The sequence below is a fragment of the Aquarana catesbeiana genome, linkage group LG03 (genome assembly GCF_042186555.1).
Source record: "Aquarana catesbeiana isolate 2022-GZ linkage group LG03, ASM4218655v1, whole genome shotgun sequence".
Classification (NCBI taxonomy): Eukaryota; Metazoa; Chordata; class Amphibia; order Anura; family Ranidae; genus Aquarana; species Aquarana catesbeiana.
Window position 1 is genome coordinate 384,899,111 of NC_133326.1, and position 23,865 is coordinate 384,922,975.

A 23,865-nucleotide genomic window follows, 5' to 3' on the forward strand; every position below is an offset into this window, starting at 1 on the left:
ATGGGAGGTCAGGCAGTTGACAGCCTAATAATTGTCAAATTTCTCTAATCGAGAATTCACTGAGAAAAGTTCAGTAACAAAATATTAATGAGCAGGACATCTTGGGGAGTCAGTTAAAGTGGAATTATGTGTAAAAAAAAAAAAAAAATTGCGAACAGGCGGGCCTTTTATTGCAGAAGAGACATTCAATGTACATGAAGCTGCACCACATTTCTTGGCACAGTACCAATGTGCCAGGATGAATGACTCCTGTGCATTGTCATCCTGCACCGGTGAATCAAGACAGCCAAAGACCAAATATGTCTATCACTGATTTAGCTATAGTGAAATACAGTAGTTTGAAGCAGTATCAAACCCAAAAGAAAACATTTATTATCTTGCACCTTACCAATTCTTAGATGTGATGGCTGTATTTGTTTCCTTTTTTAGGCTTCGCTTCTTCTATTTTCATCTGGCCATCCAACCAGCAAGTCTGTTGCTTTTCACAGTGCAAAACTCTCCAGCAGAATGTATCAGTTTAAATGGATGAGACAAACCACTTAACACTGGCAGGAGCGATAAACCACTTCAGCCCCGGATGGATTCACCCACTTCATGACCAGGTCATTTTTTTGTGATACAGCACTGCGTCGCTTTAACTGACAATTGCACAGACCTGCAATTGTCGTGCAATGCTGTACCCAAACAAAATTTATGTCCTTTTTTACCTGCAAATAGTGCTTTCTTTTGGTGGTATTTGATCACCTCTGTGGTTTTTATTTTTTGCGCTATAAACAAAAAAAGCCCACCAATTTTGAAAAAAAAAAGCATTATTTTTTACTTTTTGCTATAGAACACATCCAACAAAAATTTTGGCTCACCATGAGCAATTGCTTATATTTACTGAACCATTATGAATGGGTGAGTGTTTTTATGTAACTGTCCTGCTAATTATGTTGTAGTTTATTTTGAATGTGTAGCCAAGGGTTTGCTACTATAGTTATTATAATTGAACAGTTTGTTGTTGCTTCAAATGAGTTTGGCTCCCTTTAGTGGCCGCTGGACTCTGGTAGGATTTTTCCTTACCCCTTGAGAAGGAATGCAGCAAAGTATTGTGGGAGATGTAGTTTGGAGGAGGAAGTGACTCTGTTAGCTGGATCAGCTAACAGAGCAGCAGGAGGTCTGTGTGTGACCAGGAGTGAGAGACTGCGGCCTATACAGCGGAGAGCCGGATCGCCTGCCTCTGAGGGATCTCGGAGTACAGCCCTGCTATCTTAGCATGCGGACCGGCCTGCGCTTCAGAGCAACTGGAAGCCCCTGCACTTCAGTCCATCGGGAGTTGCAGCACAGTGCGGTGGCGCCATCTTCACTAGACGGAGACACCAAGAGGGGATTCCGGATGGAGCCTCACAGCCATTGGGGTCTATTGTGGTGAGAGGGCACCTGCCCATTCCAGTAGAGAGTACAGTATTGCTGGTGAGACTTGTAGTTTCACGGAGGTGAATCTACTTCTTCACAGGCATCATACAGCTGAACTTTGGGACCTTGTCTTTTCTCCCCTGCGCTGTAAGGTCAGTACTGTATTGCACTCACATGTAAGGAGGAATCTACAAGTGGTGATATTTCTTCAGTTAAGCCGTCATCAGCATATCTTTTGTTCTACAGTCATTTCTTTGCAGTTTAAACCTCAGGCTAGCTGAAGATATCCGGAGTTGAAAGAACTTGCCCCATCTTCCTCTTTTACTAAGCATTGCTGCTTCACTTATAAGTTGAACTCTGAATTGTAGCCTAGGGGGAGCCATTGAGTATATGCTAGACTTTAAACTGTGTTCTTGAATGTAAAGATTATATACTGCATTTTGGTCTGTGTGTTGAGGCCTCAGTGGGAAGGTATTTAATATATGTTTTAAAGATAATGAGTACTTATCCCTCTGTGCACCAGTTCACATATACTCCTTAAAGTGATTATAAGGTTATAAGCTCTGCATATGTGCATTAACCACTTGCCGACCGCCGCACGACTATATACGTCGACAGAGCGGCACGGGCAGGCAAAAGGACGTATATGTACGTCCTTGCCTGCCCGCGGGTGGGGGGTCCGATCGGACCCCCCCCCGGTGCCTGCGGCGGTCGGCAAATCTCCCCCGGCGATCGGAGGTGAGGGGGAGGCCATCCATTCGTGGCCCCCCCCTCGCGATCGCTCTCAGCCAATGGGATCATTTCCCTGCCTCTGTATTGTACACAGAGGCAGAGGAAATGATGTCATCTCTCCTCGGCTCGGTATTTTCCGTTCCGGGCCGAGGAGAGAAGACTGCAATGTAAGTGCACCAACACTACACACACAGTAGAACATGCCAGGCACACTAAACACCCCGATCCCCCCCCCGATCGCCCCCCGATCCCCCCCCAATCACCCCCCCCCCCCCCTGTCACAAACTGACACCAGCAGTTTTTTTTTTTTTTTTTTTTTTTTCTGATTACTGTATTGGTGTCAGTTTGTGACAGTTACAGTGTCAGGGCAGTGAGTGTTAGGCCCCCTGTAGGTCTAGGGTACCCCCCTAACCCCCCCTAATAAAGTTTTAACCCCTTGATCACCCCCTGTCACCAGTGTCGCTAAGCGATCATTTTTCTGATCGCTGTATTAGTGTCGCTGGTGATGCTAGTTAGGGACGTAAATATTTAGGTTCGCCGTCAGAGTTTTATAGCGACAGGGACCCCCATATACTATCTAATAAATGTTTTAACCCCTTGATTGCCCCCTAGTTAACCCTTTCACCACTGATCACTGTATAACCGTTACGGGTGACGCTGGTTAGTTTGTTTATTTTTTATAGTGTCAGGGAACCCGCCGTTTATTACCGAATAAAGATTTAGCCCCCTGATCGCCCGGCGGTGATATGCGTCGCCCCAGGCAGGGTCAGATTAGCGCCAGTACCGCTAACACCCACGCACGCAGCATACGCCTCCCTTAGTGGTATAGTATCTGATCGCATCAATATCTGATCCGATCAGATCTATACTAGCGTCCCCAGCAGTTTAGGGTTCCCACAAACGCAGTGTTAGCGGGATCAGCCCAGATACCTGCTAGCAACTGCGTTTTACCCCTCCGCCCGGCCCAGCCCAGCCCACCCAAGTGCAGTATCGATCGATCACTGTCACTTACAAAACACTAAACGCATAACTGCAGCGTTCGCAGAGTCAGGCCTGATCCCTGCGATCGCTAACAGTTTTTTTTGTAGCGTTTTGGTGAACTGGCAAGCACCAGCCCCAGGCAGCGTCAGGTTAGTGCCAGTAGCGCTAACACCCACGCACGCACTGTACACCTCCCTTAGTGGTATAGTATCTGAACTGATCAATATCTGATCCGATCAGATCTATACTGGCGTCCCCAGCAGTTTAGGGTTCCCAAAAACGCAGTGTTAGCGGGATCAGCCCAGATACCTGCTAGCACCTGCGTTTTGCCCCTCCGCCCGGCCCAGACCAGCCCACCCAAGTGCAGTATCGATCGATCACTGTCACTTACAAAACACTAAATGCATAACTGCAGCGTTCGCAGAGTCAGGCCTGATCCCTGCGATCGTTAACAGTTTTTTTGGTAGCGTTTTGGTGAACTGGCAAGCGCCAGCGGCCTAATACACCCCGGTCGTAGTCAAACCAGCACTGCAGTAACACTTGGTGACGTGGCGAGTCCCATAAGTGCAGTTCAAGCTGGTGAGGTGGCAAGCACAAGTAGTGTCCCGCTGCCACCAAAAAGACAAACACAGGCCCGTCGTGCCCATAATGCCCTTCCTGCTGCATTCGCCAATCCTAATTGGGAACCTACCGCTTCTGCAGCGCCCGTACTTCCCCCATTCACATCCCCAACCAAATGCAGTCGGCTGCATGAGAGGCATTTTTATGTCCTCCCCGAGTACCCCTACCCAGCGAACCCCCCCAAAAAAGATGTTGTGTCTGCAGCAAGCGCGGATATAGGCGTGACACCCGCTATTATTGTCCCTCCTGTCCTGACAATCCTGGTCTTTGCATTGGTGAATGTTTTGAACGCTACCATTCACTAGTTGAGTATTAGCGTACGGTACAGCATTGCACAGACTAGGCACACTTTCACAGGGTCTCCCAAGATGCCATCGCATTTTGAGAGACCCGAACCTGGAACCGGTTACAGTTACAAAAGGTACAGTTACAAAAAAAGTGTAAAAAAAAAAAAAAAAAAAAAAAAACACAAACAAAAATATAAAATAAAAAATAATATTTGTCGTTTTATTGTTCTCTCTCTATTCTCTCTCTCTCTATTCTCTCTATTGTTCTGCTCTTTTTTACTGTATTCTATTCTGCAATGTTTTATTGTTATTATGTTTTATCATGTTTGCTTTTCAGGTATGCAGTTTTTTATACTTTACCGTTTACTGTGCTTTATTGTTAGCCATATTTTTGTCTTCAGGTACAGCATTCACGACTTTGAGTGGTTATACCAGAATGATGCTTGCAGGTTTAGGTATCATCTTGGTATCATTCTTTTCAGCCAGCGGTCGGCTTTCATGTAAAAGCAATCCTAGCGGCTAATTAGCCTCTAGACTGCTTTTACAAGCAGAGAGAATGCCCCCCCCCCCATCGTCTTCCGTGTTTTTCTCTGGCTCTCCTGTCTCAACAGGGAACCTGAGAATGCAGCCGGTGATTCAGCCAGCTGACCATAGAGCTGATCAGAGACGAGAGTGGCTCCAAACATCTCTATGGCCTAAGAAACCGGAAGCTACGAGCATTTTATGACTTAGATTTCGCCGGATGTAAATAGCGCCATTGGGAAATTGGGGAAGCATTTTATCACACCGATCTTGGTGTGGTCAGATGCTTTGAGGGCAGAGGAGAAATCTAGGGTCTAATAGACCCCAATTTTTTCAAAAAAGAGTACCTGTCACTACCTATTGCTATCATAGGGGATATTTACATTCCCTGAGATAACAATAAAAATGATTAAAAAAAAAAAAAATGAAAGGAACAGTTTTAAAATAAGATAAAAAAGCAAAAAAATAATAAAGAAAAAAAAAAAAAAAAAAAAAAAGCACCCCTGTCCCCCCTGCTCTCGCGCTAAGGCGAACGCAAGCGTCGGTCTGTCGTCAAATGTAAACAGCAATTGCACCATGCATGTGAGGTATCACCGCGACGGTCAGATCGAGGGCAGTAATTTTAGCAGTAGACCTCCTCTGTAAATCTAAAGTGGTAACCTGTAAAGGCTTTTAAAGGCTTTTAAAAATGTATTTATTTTGTTGTCACTGCACGTTTGTGCACAGTTGTAAAGCATGTCATGTTTGGTATCCATGTACTCGGCCTAAGATCATCTTTTTTATTTCATCAAACATTTGGGCAATATAGTGTGTTTTAGTGCATTAAAATGTAAAAAAGTGTGTTTTTTCCCCAAAAAATGCGTTTGAAAAATCGCTGCGCAAATACTGTGTGAAAAAAAAAAATTAAACACCCACCATTTTAATCTGTAGGGCATTTGCTTTAAAAAAATATATAATGTGTGGGGGTTCAAAGTAATTTTCTTGCAAAAAAAAATAATTTTTTCATGTAATCAAAAAGTGTCAGAAAGGGCTTTGTCTTCAAGTGGTTAGAAGAGTGGGTGATGTGTGACATAAGCTTCTAAATGTTGTGCATAAAATGCCAGGACAGTTCAAACCCCCCCAAATGACCCCATTTTGGAAAGTAGACACCCCAAGCTATTTGCTGAGAGGCATGTCGAGTCCATGGAATATTTTATATTGTGACACAAGTTGCGGGAAAGAGACAAATTATTATTATTTTTTTTTTTTTTTTGCACAAAGTTGTCACTAAATGATATATTGCTCAAACATGCCATGGGAATATGTGAAATTACACCCCAAAATACATTCTGTTGCTTCTCCTGAGTACGGGGATACCACATGTGTGAGACTTTTTGGGAGCCTAGCCACGTATGGGACCCCGAAAACCAAGCACCGCCTTCAGGCTTTCTAAGGGCGTAAATTTTTGATTTCACTCTTCACTGCCTATCACAGTCTCGGAGGCCATGGAATGCCCAGGTGGCACAAACCCCCCCCCAAATGACCCCATTTTGGAAAGTAGACACCCCAAGCTATTTGCTGAGAGGTATAGTGAGTATTTTGCAGACCTCACTTTTTGTCACAAAGTTTTGAAAATTAAAAAAAGAAAAAAAAAATTTTTTTTTTTGTCTTTCTTCATTTTCAAAAACAAATGAGAGCTGCAAAATACTCACCATGCCTCTCAGCAAATAGCTTGGGGTGTCTACTTTCCAAAATGGGGTCATTTGGGGGGGTTTTGTGCCACCTGGGCATTCCATGGCCTCCGAAACTGTGATAGGCAGTGAAGAGTGAAATCAAAAATGTACACCCTTAGAAATCCTGAAGGCGGTGATTGGTTTTCGGGGTCCCGTACGCGGCTAGGCTCCCAAAAAGTCCCACACATGTGGTATCCCCATACTCAGGAGAAGCAGCTAAATGTATTTTGGGGTGCAATTCCACATATGCCCATGACCTGTGTGAGCAATATATCATTTAGTGACAACTTTGTGCAAAAAAAAAAAAAATAAATAAATAAATTGTCACTTTCCCGCAACTTGTGTCAAAATATAAAATATTCCATGGACTCAACATGCCTCTCAGCAAATAGCTTGGGGTGTCTACTTTCCAAAATGGGGTCATTTGGGGGGGGTTTGTGCCATCTGGGCATTTTATGGCCTTCAAAACTGTGATAGGTAGTGAGGAGTAAAATCAAAAATGTACGCCCTTAGAAATCCTGAAGGCAGTGATTGGTTTTCGGGGCCCCGTATGCGGCTAGGCTCCCAAAAAGTCCCACACATGTGGTATCCCCATACTCAGGAGAAGCAGCTAAATGTATTTTGGGGTGCAATTCCACATAGGCCCATGGCCTGTGTGAGCAATATATCATTTAGTGACAACTTTTTGTAATTTTGTTTTTTTTTTTTTTTTTTTTTCATTATTCAATCACTTGGGACAAAAAAAATGAATATTCAATGGGCTCAACATGCCTCTCAGCAATTTCCTTGGGGTGTCTACTTTCCAAAATGGGGTCATTTGTGGGGGTTTTGTACTGCCCTGTCATTTTAGCACCTCAAGAAATGACATAGGCAGTCATAAATTAAAGACTGTGTAAATTCCAGAAAATGTACCCTAGTTTGTAGGCGCTATAACTTTTGCGCAAACCAATAAATATACACTTATTGACATTTTTTTTACCAAAGACATGTGGCCAAATACATTTTGGCCTAAATGTATGACTAAAATTGAGTTTATTGGATTTTTTTTAGAACAAAAAGTAGAAAATATCATTTTTTTTCAAAATTTTCGGTCTTTTTCCGTGTATAGCGCAAAAAATAAAAACGGCAGAGGTGATCAAATACCATCAAAAGAAAGCTCTATTTGTGGGAAGAAAAGGACGCAAATTTCGTTTGGTTACAGCATTGCATGACCGCGCAATTAGCAGTTAAAGCGACGCAGTGCCAAATTGTAAAAAGTGCTCTGGTCAGGAAGGGGGTAAATCCTTCCGGGGCTGAAGTGGTTAAGTGATAACAATTGTCAATCATAATTTGTGTTTATTCATGCTCTTTATTGTGTTATATTACTTATCTCAGTAAACTTTTCTGAGTGGTTCAGTGATATAGTGTGAGTTTCGCATTGCTAACGTCACATTGCAGAATGGAACCCAAGATGTCAGAGGTAAGTGAGGATCTACAGAGTCGGAGTAGCCAGTGGGATATAGAGTCAATCAGCAGCCCTTACGGGGTTACCGCTACATGCTATTCATACAAGTGTATCATAGTATATTATGTCCTGTATCACAGATTGACACTTTTTATAACGTGATTTGTAACTAATAAATAATTCTATGAAAGATATGAATAAGGTATCCATCCAGTGACATGCCTCACACAAAGCCCCATTCCTCTCTCTTTCCTGTTTAACACACATTAGTGATGGAGGCTTGCCACTGCTATAATCAGGTTGTGTCAGGTTGCATTAGTATATATTCTGCTACATAGTTTTGGTAAAAAAAATCCCAATAATCGTATATTGATTGGTTTGCGCAAAAGTTATAGCGTCTACAAACTATGGGATATTTTTATGGACTTTTTATTTTTTTTAATTGTTTTTACTAGTAATGGCAGCGATCAGCGATTTTTTAGCAGGACTGGGACATTGCAGCAAATCTGACACTAATGCCTCGTTTCCACTAAGTGGATCGGTTCCGTTCGGTTTGGTACGGTATGCTATTTTGGGTGTTTCCATTATGAAAGTGGCCCATACAACCGAACCGTACCGCTCCATTCAGGGTCCTGCTTCAGATGTGGGGCCATAGAAAATGGAACGGTTCGGTTAGGGCGGATCTACGATACATTCCACTGATTGGCTGACAGAAAACCCTCTGCTGTGCTAGGCTGAGGCATTTTTTCTAAACCCTGTATGGCCCCTTGTGGTCCCACTTGCAGTGGAAACGCTCACCAGAATAGACCGGACCGTTCTAGGCCATTCAAACTGTACCGACCCGAACCGATCCGCTCAGTGGAAACGAGGAATAAGTGACACTTTTTGGGGACCAGTGACACAAATACAATGATCAGTGCTAAAAAAAAGTGCACTGTCACTGTATAAATGACATTGGCAGGGAAGGGGTTAACATCAGGGGCGATCAAAGGGTTAAGTGTTTTTCTAGTGAGTGCTTTCTAACTGTGGGGGGAATGCTGACACTGGAGGAAAAGAGTGATCCATATTTCTGCTTAGCAGAAACACAAGATCTCCATTTTCCTCCCTCACAGAACAACGGTCTGCCTTGTTTACCTAGGCAGACCGCCGTTCTGTCTCTCCTCTGAAAATGATCGCGGGTGGCCAGTGGCCATTGCGGCCGCCAGACCCACTGATTGGCTCTTGCTGTGTTCAGTAACAGCGGGGGCGTGGCTCCGGTGGCTCACGCGTGTGCCCCAGAGCCAATGAAGGCGATGACGTACAGGTACGTGATTATGCACTTAAGGGTCGCCCTGCTGCAGTATATGTACTTGGGGTGGTCCCTAAGTGGTTGAAATGCTTTTATTTATTCATGCAAAACCTTTATCTTTATCCATGATAAAACCACGCATTGTTCACATTGCTTCTGCACCTTTTCAGGCATAGAGCGTTGCTTGTCTTTTCAGTGTGACTTTTGGCATGTTTGTAGCGCATGTGTCATGCTGCAAAACACGTGACAGACCACTTACCGCATTTAGAGTGCCATTAAGAATTATCACAAGAAAGATTAAAGTGTTTGTAAAGGCTGAAGGTTTTTTTAACTTCATATGGCTCTCTGGTGGATGCGCAGAGCTGCGGCTTAGGAGTAGGCATGTGCATTTCGTTTCGTTCCGAATCGAAATTCGGACGAATTTTTCATTATTTGGAAATTCGGATGCATCCGAATTTCCGAATTACAAAAGTAAAGAATTTAAACGAATCCGAAAAAAAACGAACGAATTCGAAAACATATTCGAATCGAATTCGAAAACATATTCGAAAACATATTCGAATCGAATTCGAAAACATATTCGAAAACATATTCGAATCGAATTCGAAAACATACTCGAATTCGAAAAAAATAGAAAACGTTTTTCTAAAAAAAACAATAAGATAGAATATAAAATAATAAAGCAATAGAATATATATATATAAATATATACATATATATATATATATATATATATATATATATATATATATATATATATATATATATATATATATATATATTTTTTTATTATTCTCTTCTATTGTTTTTTTATGCTTTTCTTTTCTATTATTTTATATTTTATAATAGTCTTTTCAATTCAAATTCAAATTCATTCTATATGAAATTCGAATTTCGGTACATGGCTTCTGAAGTTTGAATTTCGTATAGAATGAATTCGAATTTGAATTGAAAAGACTATTATAAAATATAAAATAATAGAAAAGAAAAGCATAAAAAAACAATAGAAGAGAATAATACAAAAAAATTTTATATATATATATATATATATATATATATATATATATATATATTATATATTATATAATAGTCTTTTCAATTCGAATTCATTCTATACGAAATTCAAATTTCGGTACATGGTTTCTGAAGTTTGAATTTCGTATAGAATGAATTCGAATTTGAATAGAAAAGATAGAAAACAGAATAGAAGAAAATATAATATATATATTATATTTTCTTCTATTCTGTTTCATTGTTTTTCTATGCTATTCTTTTCTATTCTATTCTAAACTTTTCTATTCGAATTTAAATTTATTCTATACGAAATTCGAATTTCGGAAGATGGCTTCTGAAAGTGGAATTTCGTATAGAATGAATTAGAATTTGAATAGAAAAGATTAGAATAGAAAATAATAGACTAGACAAACAATAGAACAGAACAGAATAAAATATAATATATATAATTTATTCTATTCTGTTCTATTGTTTTTCTAGTCTTTTCTCTTCTACTCTATTCTAATCTTTCCTATTCAAATTCAAATTCATTTTATAAGAAATTCAAATTTCGGAAGATGGTTTTATATATATATATATATATATATATATATATATATATATATATATATATATATATATATATATATGTGTGTGTATGTGTATATGTATATTATATATATATATATATATATATATATATATATATATATATATATATAAGATTAGAATAGAATAGAAAATAATAGAAAAGAATAGACTAGAAAAACAATAGAACAGAATAGAAGAAAATATAATATATATATTATATTTTCTTCTATTCTGTTTTCTATCTTTTCTATTCAAATTCGAATTCATTCTATACGAAATTCAAACTTCAGAAGCGATGTACCGAAATTCGAATTTCGTATAGAATGAATTTGAATTGAAAAGACTATTATAGAATATAAAATAATAGAAAAGAAAAGCATAAAAAAACAATAGAAGAGAATAAAACAAAAAAAATTACCGTATTTATCGGCGTATAACACGCACCGGCGTATAACACGCACCCCAAGTTTAGGAGGGAATTTTAAGGAAAAAAAAACTTTTAGGAGGGAAGTTTAAGGGAAAAAAAATTACATTTAAATGCCCATCATTGCAGCCTTCTCAGTGCAGCCTTGCCCCAGTGCAGGGGGCCAGGAGCGCATGACGTCACCCGCGGCTGTCAGCCTGTTCACGATCACACGCCATCCAGCCGGCACTCGGTTCTGAGTGCTCGGATTTGTGAGTGCAATAGTTTTTTCCTTATTTTAGCAATAAAGTATAAGAAACGGAGAGCACTATATTGTCTATGCTTTATTTACATATTCCATCTATGCCATCTGATGAGAGTGGGAGAACTTTATGAGAAGTCATTATCGCCTGTTTCAGCTTACCTTATGTATGGTTTACATGCTGTGTGACCTGTTTCAGGTCGAAGATTGCAGGTGAGGGGCCATCCTTATATGGTGAAGGGATTTTAGTCACCTCTGATTTTACCCTAGGCGTTTGACTATCCACTGGTGATCTCATCTCCTACCTACAATTACTGAACGGACAATTTATTTGCGCAGCACTCTTATTACTCATATGTTATTTGAGGTTTTTTGTTGAATTTGCCTTTGTGCTTGCTTGCATTTATTTTATATTGTTTATGTGTCAGCGCTGAGTTGTTTTTCCATTATTATCTTGACCCAGTGCAGCCATGTCAGTGCAGCCTTGTCAGTGCAGCCTTGTCAGTGCAGCCTTCCCCAGTGTCCATTGCAGCCTTATCCCAGTGCAGCCTTGCCCCAGTGCAGCCTTGCAGCTCGCAAAATCCTGTGATCCCCTGCGATCTGAGCTTCAAAATCGCTGACCGCGATTTGAAAATGGTGCCGCCGGAGCCAGAATACACAGAGCCGGTCCTCGGCTCTTCTTGGCGGCTCTCGTTCACTTTTGGCTCCACTCGTAGTCCCGTCCGGGATGGGCGTGACTGTGAGCGGAGCTATCCGATCCTAGCCGAGTACACTCGGCTAGGTTCGGGCGGCGCTCGAGTGAAGCCGAAAGTGGCCGAGAAGAGCCGAGCTCAGGATCGCAATAACACGCACCCGTGATTTTCCCCTGATTTTAAGGGGAAAAAAGTGCTTGTTATACGCCGATAAATACGGTATATATATATATATATATATATATATATATATATTTATTTATTTTATTTTTTTCTATGCTGGTCTTTTGTTTTTCTATTCTTTTCTATTTTATTCTAATCTTTTCTATTTGAATGCGAAATCATTCTATCCGAAATTTGAATAATATAAAAGAATAGCATGGAAAAACAACAGAACAGAATAGAAAAAAATATAAAATATTCTATTCTAATCTTTTCTATTCAAATTCATTCTGTACCAAATTCCATTCTGTTTTATTTATTCATATATATATATATATATATATATACATATACACACACACACACATATATATATATATATATATATATATAGATATATATAGATATATACACATATCTATATATATCTATATATATCTATATATAGATATATATATATCTATATAGATATATATATATCTATATAGATATCTATATAGATATATATATATCTATATAGATATATATATATCTATATAGATATATATATATATATATAGATATATATATATCTATATATATATATATATAGATATATATATAATATTTCTTTCTATTCTGTTCTACTGTTCTGTTGTTTTTCTATTCTATTCTTTTCTATTAGAATTTGATTTCATTCTATTTCTATATAACTATTTTCCGAAATTCGAATTTTGTATAGAATGAATTTTGAATTCAAATAGAAAAGATCAGAATATAATAGAAAATAATAGAAAAACAATAGAACAGAATAGAAAAAATAGTATATATATATATAACCATCTTCCAAAATTCGAATTTCGTATAAAATGAATTTGAATAGAAAAGATTAAAATAGAGTAGAAAGAATAGACTAGAAAAACAATAGAACAGAATAGAATAAGATATAATATATATATATTATATTTTATTCTGTTCTGTTCTATTGTTTTTCTAGTCTATTCTTTTCTATTCAAATTCAAATTCAAATTCATTCTATACAAAATTCGAATTTCAGAAGCCATCTTCCGAAATTCGAATTTCATATAGAATGAATTCAAATTCGAATAGAAAAGTTTAGAATAGAATAAAAAAGAATAGCATAGAAAAACAATGAAACAGAATAGAAAAAAATATAATATATATATATATATATATATATATATATATATATATATTATATTTTATTCTCTTCTGTTCTATTGTTTTTCTAGTCTATTCTATTTCTATTATTTTCTATTCTAATCTTTTCTATTCAAATTCGAATTCATTCTATATGAAATTCTAATTTTAGAAGCCATCTTCAGAAATTCGAATTTCGCATAGAATTAATTCAAATTCGAATAGAAAAGTTTAGAATAGAATAGAAAAGAATAGCATAGAAAAACAATGGAACGGAATAGAAAACTATTCTGTTCTATTGTTTTTCTATGCTATTCTTTTATACTTTCTATTCTATCCTAATCTTTTCTATTGGAATTCGATTTCATTCTATACGAATTTCAAATTTCGCAAAATGGTTATATATAGTTTACTTTTTCAAATTCAGTTATTGTTTTTTTCGAATGCGGTAGAATTTTTTCGAATTTTATAGTTTTTTTCGAATGTGGTAGAAATTTTTCGAATTTGACAGTTTTTTTTCGAATGTGTTAGAATTTTTTCGAATTTGATAGTTTTTTTCGAATGTGGTAGAATTTTTTCGAATTTGATAGTTTTTTTCGAATGTGGTAGAATTTTTTCGAATTTGACAGCTTTTTTCCAATGTGTTAGAATTTTTTCGAATTTGATAGTTTTTTTTCGAATACGGTCGAATTTTTTCGAATGCGATCGAATTTTTTCGAATTCGAATACGAAACGAAACAAATTCCGAAAACGAATGTAATGAATGCAACGAATTTAACTAAACAAATTTAGTTAAATAACGAATCAAAACGAAACTAAACTAAACGAATTTTTTCATCCTGCACATGTCTGCTTAGGAGCGAGCCTATGGCAACAAAGAAGAATGGCGGCACATCTGGAAGTAAAATCAAATTTATTGAAAATTCATAAAATGAAGAACATATCAAACATCAATCTGTCAGGTGAGTCACTGTGGAGAGAAAGGGGCTGGCAATTAGCCGACAGCTGAGCAGCCAGCTCAGAGAAGGAAGGGCTGAGCCCAGCCCTGGCAGTACCCCCTCCTCAATGACCCCTCACCCTCAGAGGACCACCAGGCTTGAGGGGAAAACGTCTATGGAAATAACGAAGGAGCACAGGGGCATGTACGTCTGAGGATGAGACCCAAGAGCGTACCTCTGGACCGTACCCTTTCCAATGCACCAGGTACTGTATGCGCCCACGGAACCTACAGGGGTCAGCAATGGACTGTACTTCATACTCCTTATGGTTCTCAACCTATACAAGGTGAGGAAGAGGCACGAGGTGGTAAAGCGGTTGCAGACCAAAGGTTTTAATAAGGAGACGTGAAATACATTTGAGATATGCATATTAGAAGGAAGTTCTAATGCATAAGCCACTGGGTTAATCCTGTGAAGAATAGGGAAAAGCCCAATAAACCGAGGTGCGAACTTCAGAGAGGGAACACGAAGTCGGAGGTTGCGAGATGACAGCCAGACCCTGTCCCCAACCTGGTAGGAAGGCGCAGGCAGGCGTCGGCGGTCAGCATGGAGTCTGTACCTATCATTATCATGTCACAAAGCCTCCTGGACTTGTGCCCAAGTGGAACAAAGCCATGGAGATGCTCCTCCAACGCAGCAATACTCTGCGGAACAAAAGAGTCAAGCAACATGGAAGGTTGGAAACCATAGCTTGCCATAAATGGGGACAATTGGGAAGCAGAATTCAAGTCACTATTGTGAGCAAACTCCGCCCACGGTAAGAGGTCTGACCAGTTGTTATGATAGTCAGAAATATAGCAATGTAGTAATTGCTCCAAGGACTGATTGGCTCGTTCTGCTGCCCCATTAGACTGTGGGTGAAATTCCCAACTGTGCACAAAAGGCTCGCCAGAACCAGGACACAAACTGACTACCCCTATCCGAGACAATCACCTTGGGTAGCCCATGTAAGTGAAAGATCTCCCAAGCAAAAATTTAAGCCAGTTCCTTAGAAGTGGGCAACTTTTTAAGTGGAATACAATGAGACGTTTTCAAGAGCCGGTCAACCACTATAAGTATAACTGTGTTGCCCTGGGAGTTGGGTGACTTCACAATGAAATACATAGACAGGTGGGTCCAGGGCCTCTCTCCATTGGGTATGGGTTATAGGAGGCCCACTGGAAGGTGTCATGGAGTCTTACTCTGAGCACACACGAAACAGGCAGCTACAAAGGCAGTTACATCAGCACGTAGACTAGGCCACTAGAATTGTTGGGAAATGGCCCAAAAGAGTTGATTCTTCCCAGGGTGGCCAGCAGCCTTGGGAGAATGGTAAGTGGAGCACGGCAGTAAGGAGACTCTCTGGGACAAAACAGCGGTCACAAGGTTACATAGTTACATAGTTACATAGTTAGTCAAGTTTAAAAAAGACACAAGTCAATCCAGTTCAACCTTAAAAACAATAAATAAAATAAAAAATATCGTACAATTCAATATACCCAATTTTATACCCACAGTTGATCTAGAGGAAGGCAAAAAACCCCAGCAGAGCATGCTCCAATTTGCTACAGCAGGGGAAAAAATTCCTTCCTAAACCCCAAAGAGGCAATCGGATTTTCCCTGAAGGTTTCTCAGGAGGAGCATGAACCTGAGCAGCAAGAATTTTGTCACCCAAAAGAAAAGTGAGACTGGTGTGAACCGTAGCCAGAATATGATCAGGAGAAATCACAGGAACCGGAACCAACTCCATGTTGGAAGTGGAGGAAATATTTAGTGACAAAGCATCAGCCCTTACATTCTTAGTACCTGGTAAGAATGAGACAATTTAATTGAAACTAGACAAGCAAAGAGCCCATCATACCCTTCTGGGAGAGAGGCGTTTAGCCTCAGACAAGAAAGTAAGATTCTTATGTCTATGTCCAAGGAGACGAAACGCGTCGGCTAGGACCCCACTGCCGCCATTTTACTTGTAGAGCGCTGTCTTTTATTCATTGTCCATGTGAGTGTATTTCTTTTTTATAATAAATTTGGTACACATTTTTTCATACGGGATCACACTATGTGGCCTTTTTTGTTTCTCTTTGACTAACGTAACCATCATTTATTGCGGACACCACCCCTGAGGCTCACATCATCACACAGACTATCCTTGGATCATCTTCCACCTTCCATAGAATTCCATCAACCATTCAGGATTCAAGCTTGTTTGACCCAATCGAAGGTACGTTTATTGGGTTCAAATGTTCCGGTAAGCCTCCTCATTGTCGGCTGTGGTGTTTCTCCAGTTCAGATATTTTTGATATGCTTTAATATGAAATTGCATATATATTGAGGACTCTCATCTCAACATTTTATATAATACATTTCTTGATGACTTTTGAGGACTTGATTATCTATTGATATATTTTTTATGTCCCCCCCACACGTTTTGATGAGCTGATTTGAGGAACCTAATGGTCTCTATACTACATAACATACGGTTATTTGCTATATTAGCACTACACTTATTCTGTTTTTTAGATTCTTATGGTTAGGAAAAATGAGAACCGGCACAGTGGTACCTTCGAGGAGATGTCTCCATTCTTTCAGGGCTAAAATGATTGCTAACAGCTCTCTGTCACCAATCTCGTAATTGCACTCCGCAGGTGACAATTTCTTGGAAAAGTAGCCACAAGGATGCATAGCGCTCTCAGAGGTAGGACGCTGAGACAGAAGAAGTACTTTAAAAAACACTAGTCCATCTAGTTCAGGGGTAGGCAACCTTTTTAGCACAGTGTGCCAAAAAATGTTTTAAAAAAAAATTGAGAGTGATAGCTACGTAAAAATGTAAATTTCACACTCTCAATCACAAAAAGGAATTTTTATTAAGTATATGTTGTAAACAACATGAATAATAGTAAGAAATTAACACTTTCTAAGATCAATGGTAAGTGGTAAAGTATTTGGTAACTTAACAAAAAAGCGTGAACTACTGTAAAAATACTGTAGAAATAAACAATAATAAATAAAAATAATAAAAGAAGATGAAATACGAGCAAGCCAGCAAAACCCCAATGCGGGAGCCATCAAACATCAATTGGAACATGGCATACATCTATAGGAAGGGTTTGTAGGATTGGGTCTCATTCAATCCTGGAGGGTAAATAGCAGCGAGGCGTTCAATCCAGAGGGTTTCCCGCTGGAGAATGAGTTTGTCCCACTCTCCCCCTCTTGGATTTTTGGGGATGATGGCCAGAACAAAGAACGAGACAAGGGATGTGTCGAATCTATGGTAAAGTTTCCAATGTCAACTAACTGGAGTGAGCATTTTGCCATTACCCGAGTAGTACACATGGTCATTTATCCTCTGTCTCAATTGTCTGGCCGTCTTCCCCACATAGAAGGCCCCGCATCTACAGACCATGATATAAACCAAGCCCTGTGTAGCACATGTTGCGGTAAATTTAGGGTTGAAAGTTTCACCATTCGGAAGTATGAATCTCTTGCCCGGTAATACCCAAGTGCAAAACGAACATCTACCACATCTTGAAACACCTTTAAGTAGTTGTGAGGGGCACGTGTTGACCCCAGTGTAATGACTAGAGACAAGTCTCTCACAAAACAATTTGGCTCTCCTGAAAGTTATTTCAGGGTATTGGCCGATGTATTTGTTCAAAATTGGGTCTTCTTGAAGAAGATGCCAGTGAGTGGCCATAACATTTCTAAGTTCAGCATGGTGAGATGAAAATCTTGTGATAAACTTAACTGTAGGTTTAAAAGTGGGAATTTTAGATTTGAATAAGAGATTGTTGCGTGTTTGACGTACTGCCTTGTTGTAAGCTTGTCGTAGCAGAGACCTACTTTATCCTCTAGATAGTAAGCGTGCTTGTAATAATTTGGCCTGTTTTTGAAAGTCTGCTAGGTATCTACAATTACGCCGCAATCTGATATACTGAGCATAAGGTATGCTCCGTATTAAAGCTGGTGGATGTGAGCTGGCTGCGTGTAGCAGCGTATAGCCCGCTGTTGTTTTATGAAACAGATCAGTTGCTAAATAGTTATCTTTAAAGATGGTGAGATCAAGGAAAGTGTTTTTTTGCCTATCACAGCTGTAGGTGAATTTTAGATTGTATTGATTTTTGTTCAGTAATTTGATAAACTTGTCCAACGAATCCTTAGCGTCTGCCCAGACAATAAAAACATTGTCAATAAAACATATCCAACATAGGATATAGTTGGTGAAGCTGGACAGGAGTTCATTGGCGAAAAGATCACGCTCCCACCCCCACAGATACAGGTTGGCATAGGCAGGTGTGCAGCAGGTGCCCATTGCAACCCCCTGTATCTGGAGGTAGTGGGAGTCCTTAAAACTGAACCAACTGTGGGTCAGTATGAAAGGAAGAAGTCTCAAGATGAACTCATTAAATTTCCAACGGTGATGATCCTCCTCGTAGAGGAAGGTACGGATCATCCCGACACCCTGCTCATGCGGGATGCTGGATTAAAGAGCCTCCACATCCAAAGTCACAAGCAGGGGCGTCAGGAGGCACAACCATCCCCTCCATCTGTTTGAGGAGGTCCAATATATCTTTCTTATAAGAGGGTAAAGATATAACATGGGGCATTAGCACCGAATCCACAAGTTTACTAGCGTTCTCTGTAAGAGATCTGATACCTGAAATTATTTGTCTACCAGGGGGCGACAGAGGGTTCTTATGCACTTTGAGTAGTGCATAGAATGTCACCACCCTGGGAGACCGAACATTCAGGTAATCATAAAGATCTTGATCAATGAGTCCTTCAGAGAAGGCGTTGTTGATAATTTGCAGAAATTCATTTTTGAAGGAAGAGGTGCAAGATGTAGATATTCGACGATACCATTGGGGATTGGACAGGATGTTAAAACACATTGCTTCATAATTGGATTTGGTCATTAATACAATATTTCCTCCCTTATCCGCAGCCTTGATTATTAGATCAGGATGGTTCTGTAGTTTGGATAGGGTCTGCCATTGTGTAAATGTCAAGTTACTCTCTTTGGGAGTAATATCAAGCCGTTTACGCAAAAATGCCCAGGCTTGGGGACTGGTAGTAAGATCAGGAAAGTTTTTAGATTTAAGTTTGAATTTATTTAAAGGAGTAGGTATTACAACCTACACTACAGTATTTGAAACATCGATGTCCTCATTTTCATCTAGAAGTAGCATAAGATCGCGGAGGGCTCTAAAGTCCTCCATCTTAAAGTGCTTAATACTTTATGAAAATTCTCGTTCTTGTTTAGATCGTAAACGATCTTTATTGAACATAAATTTATATATAAGATTTCTAATGAACAGGTAGACATCTTTGATTGCCTCAAATCTGTCTAGCTTTTGGGAAGGACAAAAACTAAGACCATATTTCCTTGACTAGTGAATCGGTAAGGGGCAAGATTTAATATGTCTAATTCTACGTTTGGGGCAGGTGGGTCCCAAGTGAGGGAAAATTTAAAGTTTGCATGCTGGTCTGGTTGATGTGAGGATCAAGAGTGCTTTGTTTTTTAAACATTTGTAACTGCACAACAGGCAGTAAATTGGGTGTGTCTTGTGTGTTTAATACGGTGGACTGTGATGCAGTATCCATAAGTGTAGGTGACATTTATGTAATAGTGAGTACATTACCTGTATTAGCAGGTAAGTGAGAAACAGATGATATATTGAGCATCTGAGTTTGTGTATTGAGTATTTGTAATGCTTTAAGAGCAGTGGGTCCCATATATTTTGTTTCTGATGTATTCCCAGCACCATTATCAAGAGTGGCACCTTGATGTAGTGAAAGATCAAAAGATCTATTATCCTGATTATCGGGTCTCTTTTTGGAATAGGGTGTGTAGTGCCCTCCACCATGATTTCACTTTCAATTTCAAAGGATGAACAACATCGCTTGCGATAGTATGGCAATGACAGGTACTCTTTACTGAGATATCTGGGGTCTATTAGACTCCAGATTTCTCCTCTGCCCTTAAAAACATCTGATCAAAACAAGATCTGTTTGATCAGATGCTTTCACAAGCCAATAATGGCTTGTTTACGTCCTGGCGAAAACGGAAGTGATAAAATTGTGGCTTCTGGTTTCTCAGACCATAGAGATAATCGGTGACATTTTGGTCCTCGGTCATCTTTATGGTAAGCCAGCAGAACTGCCGGCTTCAGTCCTGGGTTCCCCATAGGACAGGAGAGCCAAGAAAGGTGGTGGAAGTTGGGGGACCCACTCCCACTGCATGTAAAAGCAATCTAGCAGCTATTTAGCCGCTAGGATTGCTTTTACACTAAAGAGAAATGTAGAAAAAAAAATGTCAAATAACATCCTGGACTTTGAGTGGTGATACGGGGATGATGCGTGCAGCTACAGGCATCATCCCAGTATTACCAAAGTCCAGGATGTCATATGACGTCCTATGGGCAGGAAGATGTTAAACACAAACAGATATTGCTGACAAATTAATGTGAAGATTAGGGATGAGCCGAACACTCCCCGGTTCAGTTCGCACCAGAACCTGCGAACGGACCGAAAATTTGCACGAACGTTAGAACCCCATTGATGGCTATGGGACTCGAACGTTCGAAATCAAAAGTGCTCATTTTAAAGGCTAATTTGCATGGTATTGTCCTAAAAAGGGTTTGGGGACCCGAGTCTTGCCCCATGTATCAATGCAAAAAAACTTTTAAAAACGGACGTTTTTTCGGGAGCAGTGATTTTAATGATGCTTAAAGTTAAAAAAAGTGAAATATTCCTTTAAATATTGTACCTGGGGGGTGTTTATAGTATGCCAGTAAAGTGGCGCGTGTTTCCCGTGCTTAGAACAGTCCCTGCACAAAATATCATTTTTAAAGGAAAAAAGTCATTTAAAACTGCTTGCGGCTTTAATGTAATGTCGGGTCCTGGCAATATGGATGAAAATCAGTGAGACAAATAGCATGGGTACCCCCCAGTCCATTACCAGGCCCTTTGGGTCTTGTATGGATATCAAGGGGTACCCCGCACCCAAATTAAAAAAAGGAAAGGCGTGGGGCCACCAGGCCCTATATACTCTGAACAGCAGTATACAGGCGGTGCAAACAAGACAGGGACTGTAGGTTTGTTGTTAAGTAGAATCTGTTTGTAATTTTGAACTGGTACATTTTTAACGTGTTTAACTCCAGCCAAAAAATCTATTTTAAGCTTTTTGGAAAACATAGGGAAGGGTTATCACCCCTGTGACATTTGTTTTGCCGTCTGTGCTCCTCTTCAGAAGATTTCACCTAATTTTTTGTCCCAATGACAAATGTTTTTTGAAAATTTGGGTTTTTTTGTGAAACAAGGATTGGTGATAAAGCATCAGTGGAAAGGAGAAAAGTTTTTCCCATATTAACTCTTATAGGAGAGAATTTCCCTTCCTAGGGGTAGATTTCATTTCACTTCCTGTTTTCTCTTTCCGTTTGCAAGTAGGAGTCGTTTGTAAGTTGGATGTTTGAAAGTAGGGGCCTGCCCTATATACTCAGCAGAAATTTGGGCCTTAGGTGTTGTTGTGGCCACAACACTGTAAGCCCTCACAGGGCCCTGCTGTGAAATATTAGATCAAGAATTGTAATTACATGCCCCTGTTGAACAGGGACAGAAAAATTGGGCCTTTGGTGGTGGTGGTGGTGCTGGTGCCACAACACTAAGTCCTCACTCGCTCTTGGTGGGCGCAGAAATGGGCCCTGCTGTGAAATATTAGAACAAGAATTGTAATTACATGCCCCTGTTGAACAGGGGCTGAAAAATTGGGCCTTAGGCACTGGTGCTGGTGCCACAACACTGCAACCCCTCACAGATACTCTAGTTGGAATGCAGGAACGAGCCCTGCTGCAAAGTATTGCATCAAAAATTGTAATTACACGCCCCTGTTAAACAGGGGCTGAAAAATTGGGCCTTAGGCACTGGTGCTGGCGCCCAGAACCAAAAATGTTCTTACAAGCTATCAGCGTGATCATTGAGGAGGAAGAGGATAATTACTCAGGATAGTCACTCAGCATCAGCATAGGCAGTCTTTGAAGGGATCTGAGATTTCAAAAAAAATTATTCGGTTACATCAGCATCAGGTGCTTGGTAGCTGGTGGTGATCCAAGACTGATTCATTTTTATGAAGGTCAGTCGATCGACCGAGTCGGTGGACAGACACACCCTGTGATCGGTTACAAAGCCTCCAGCAGCACTGAATGTGCGTTCCGAAAGAACGCTGGATGCAGGACAGGCCAGTAGCTCAATTGCATACTGTGCAAGCTCTGGCTAGTGATCCATCCTCAAGACCCAGTAACCCAGAGGATTTTCGGTGGGAAAGGTGTTCAAGTCAGATCTTGCCCCTAGGTATTCCTGCACCATGTAAAACAGCCGCTGGTGATGGTTGCTGGAATCGATCATACCTTGGGGCTGCGGACCAAAAAATTGTCTGAACGCATCGGTCAGACGGCTTGCTGAGGCATTCGGTCCGGAGTCCTCTGGGTCACTAAGGACGACATGGTCCGCAGCCACCTCCTCCCAGCCACGTACAAGTCCATGTGTTTCTTGGGACTGATCCCTTAAAGACTGCTGCTGATGCTGAGTGCCAGGCTCCACCTCCATACTGACACAATCCTCCTCCTCCTCCTCGTCCTCGTCCTCTTCCTGTGGGCACGCAGGAACACTGTCTGGATAAAGGGGGCCTTGAGAGCTAAGGGAGTCCTCCTCTTTCTCCCTCTGTTCTGCCTCAAGTGCCCTGTCCATTATTCCACGCAGCATGTGCTCCAACAGGTGGACAAGGGGGACAATGTCACTGATGCATGCACTGTCACTGCTCACCATCCTCGTGGCCTCCTCAAATGGTGACAGGACAGTGCATGCATCCCTGATCATGGCCCACTGGCGTGGGGAAAAAAAAACAAGCTCCCCTGACCCTGTCCTGGTGCCATAGTCGCACAGGTACTAATTGATGGCCCTCTGCTGCATGTGCAGCCACTGCAGCATAGCCAACGTTGAGTTCCACCTGGTGGACATGTCACAGATTGGGCAGGTTAAACTCCTTTTGGAGGTCTGCCAGCCAAGCACTGGCATTATATGACCGGCGGAAATGCACACAGACTTTCCTGGCCTGCCTCAGGACATCCTGTAAGCCCGGGTACCTGCCCAAGAACCGCTGCACCACCAAGTTAAGGACGTGAGCCAAACAGGGCACATGGGTCATTTGTCCCTGTCGGAGGGCAGAGAGGAGGTTGGTGCCATTGTCGCAAATCACCATTCCTGCCTTAAGTTGGCGTGGCGTCAACCACCTCTGAACCTGCCCCTGCAGAGCTGACAGAACCTCTGCCCCAGTGTGGCTCATGTCCCCCAAACACACCAGCTCAAGCAACGCATGGCATCTTTTGGCCTGCATACTTGCGTAGCCCCTTGAACAGCAACGGAGCACCGCTTGTTCCAAGGACAAAGCACAGGAAGAGGCCATGGAGGAAGAAGAAGAGGAGGGGGTGGAGGAGAGAGATGTGTCACAATCATTAGTAGTGGCATTTTGGAGGCGTGGTGGTGGAACAACCTCCAACACTACTGCACCTTGTCCTGCATCCTTCCCAGCTGCCAGCAGAGTCACCCAATCCACGGTGAAACTTAGGTAACGTCCCTGTCCATGCCTGCTGGACCATGAGTCAGCGG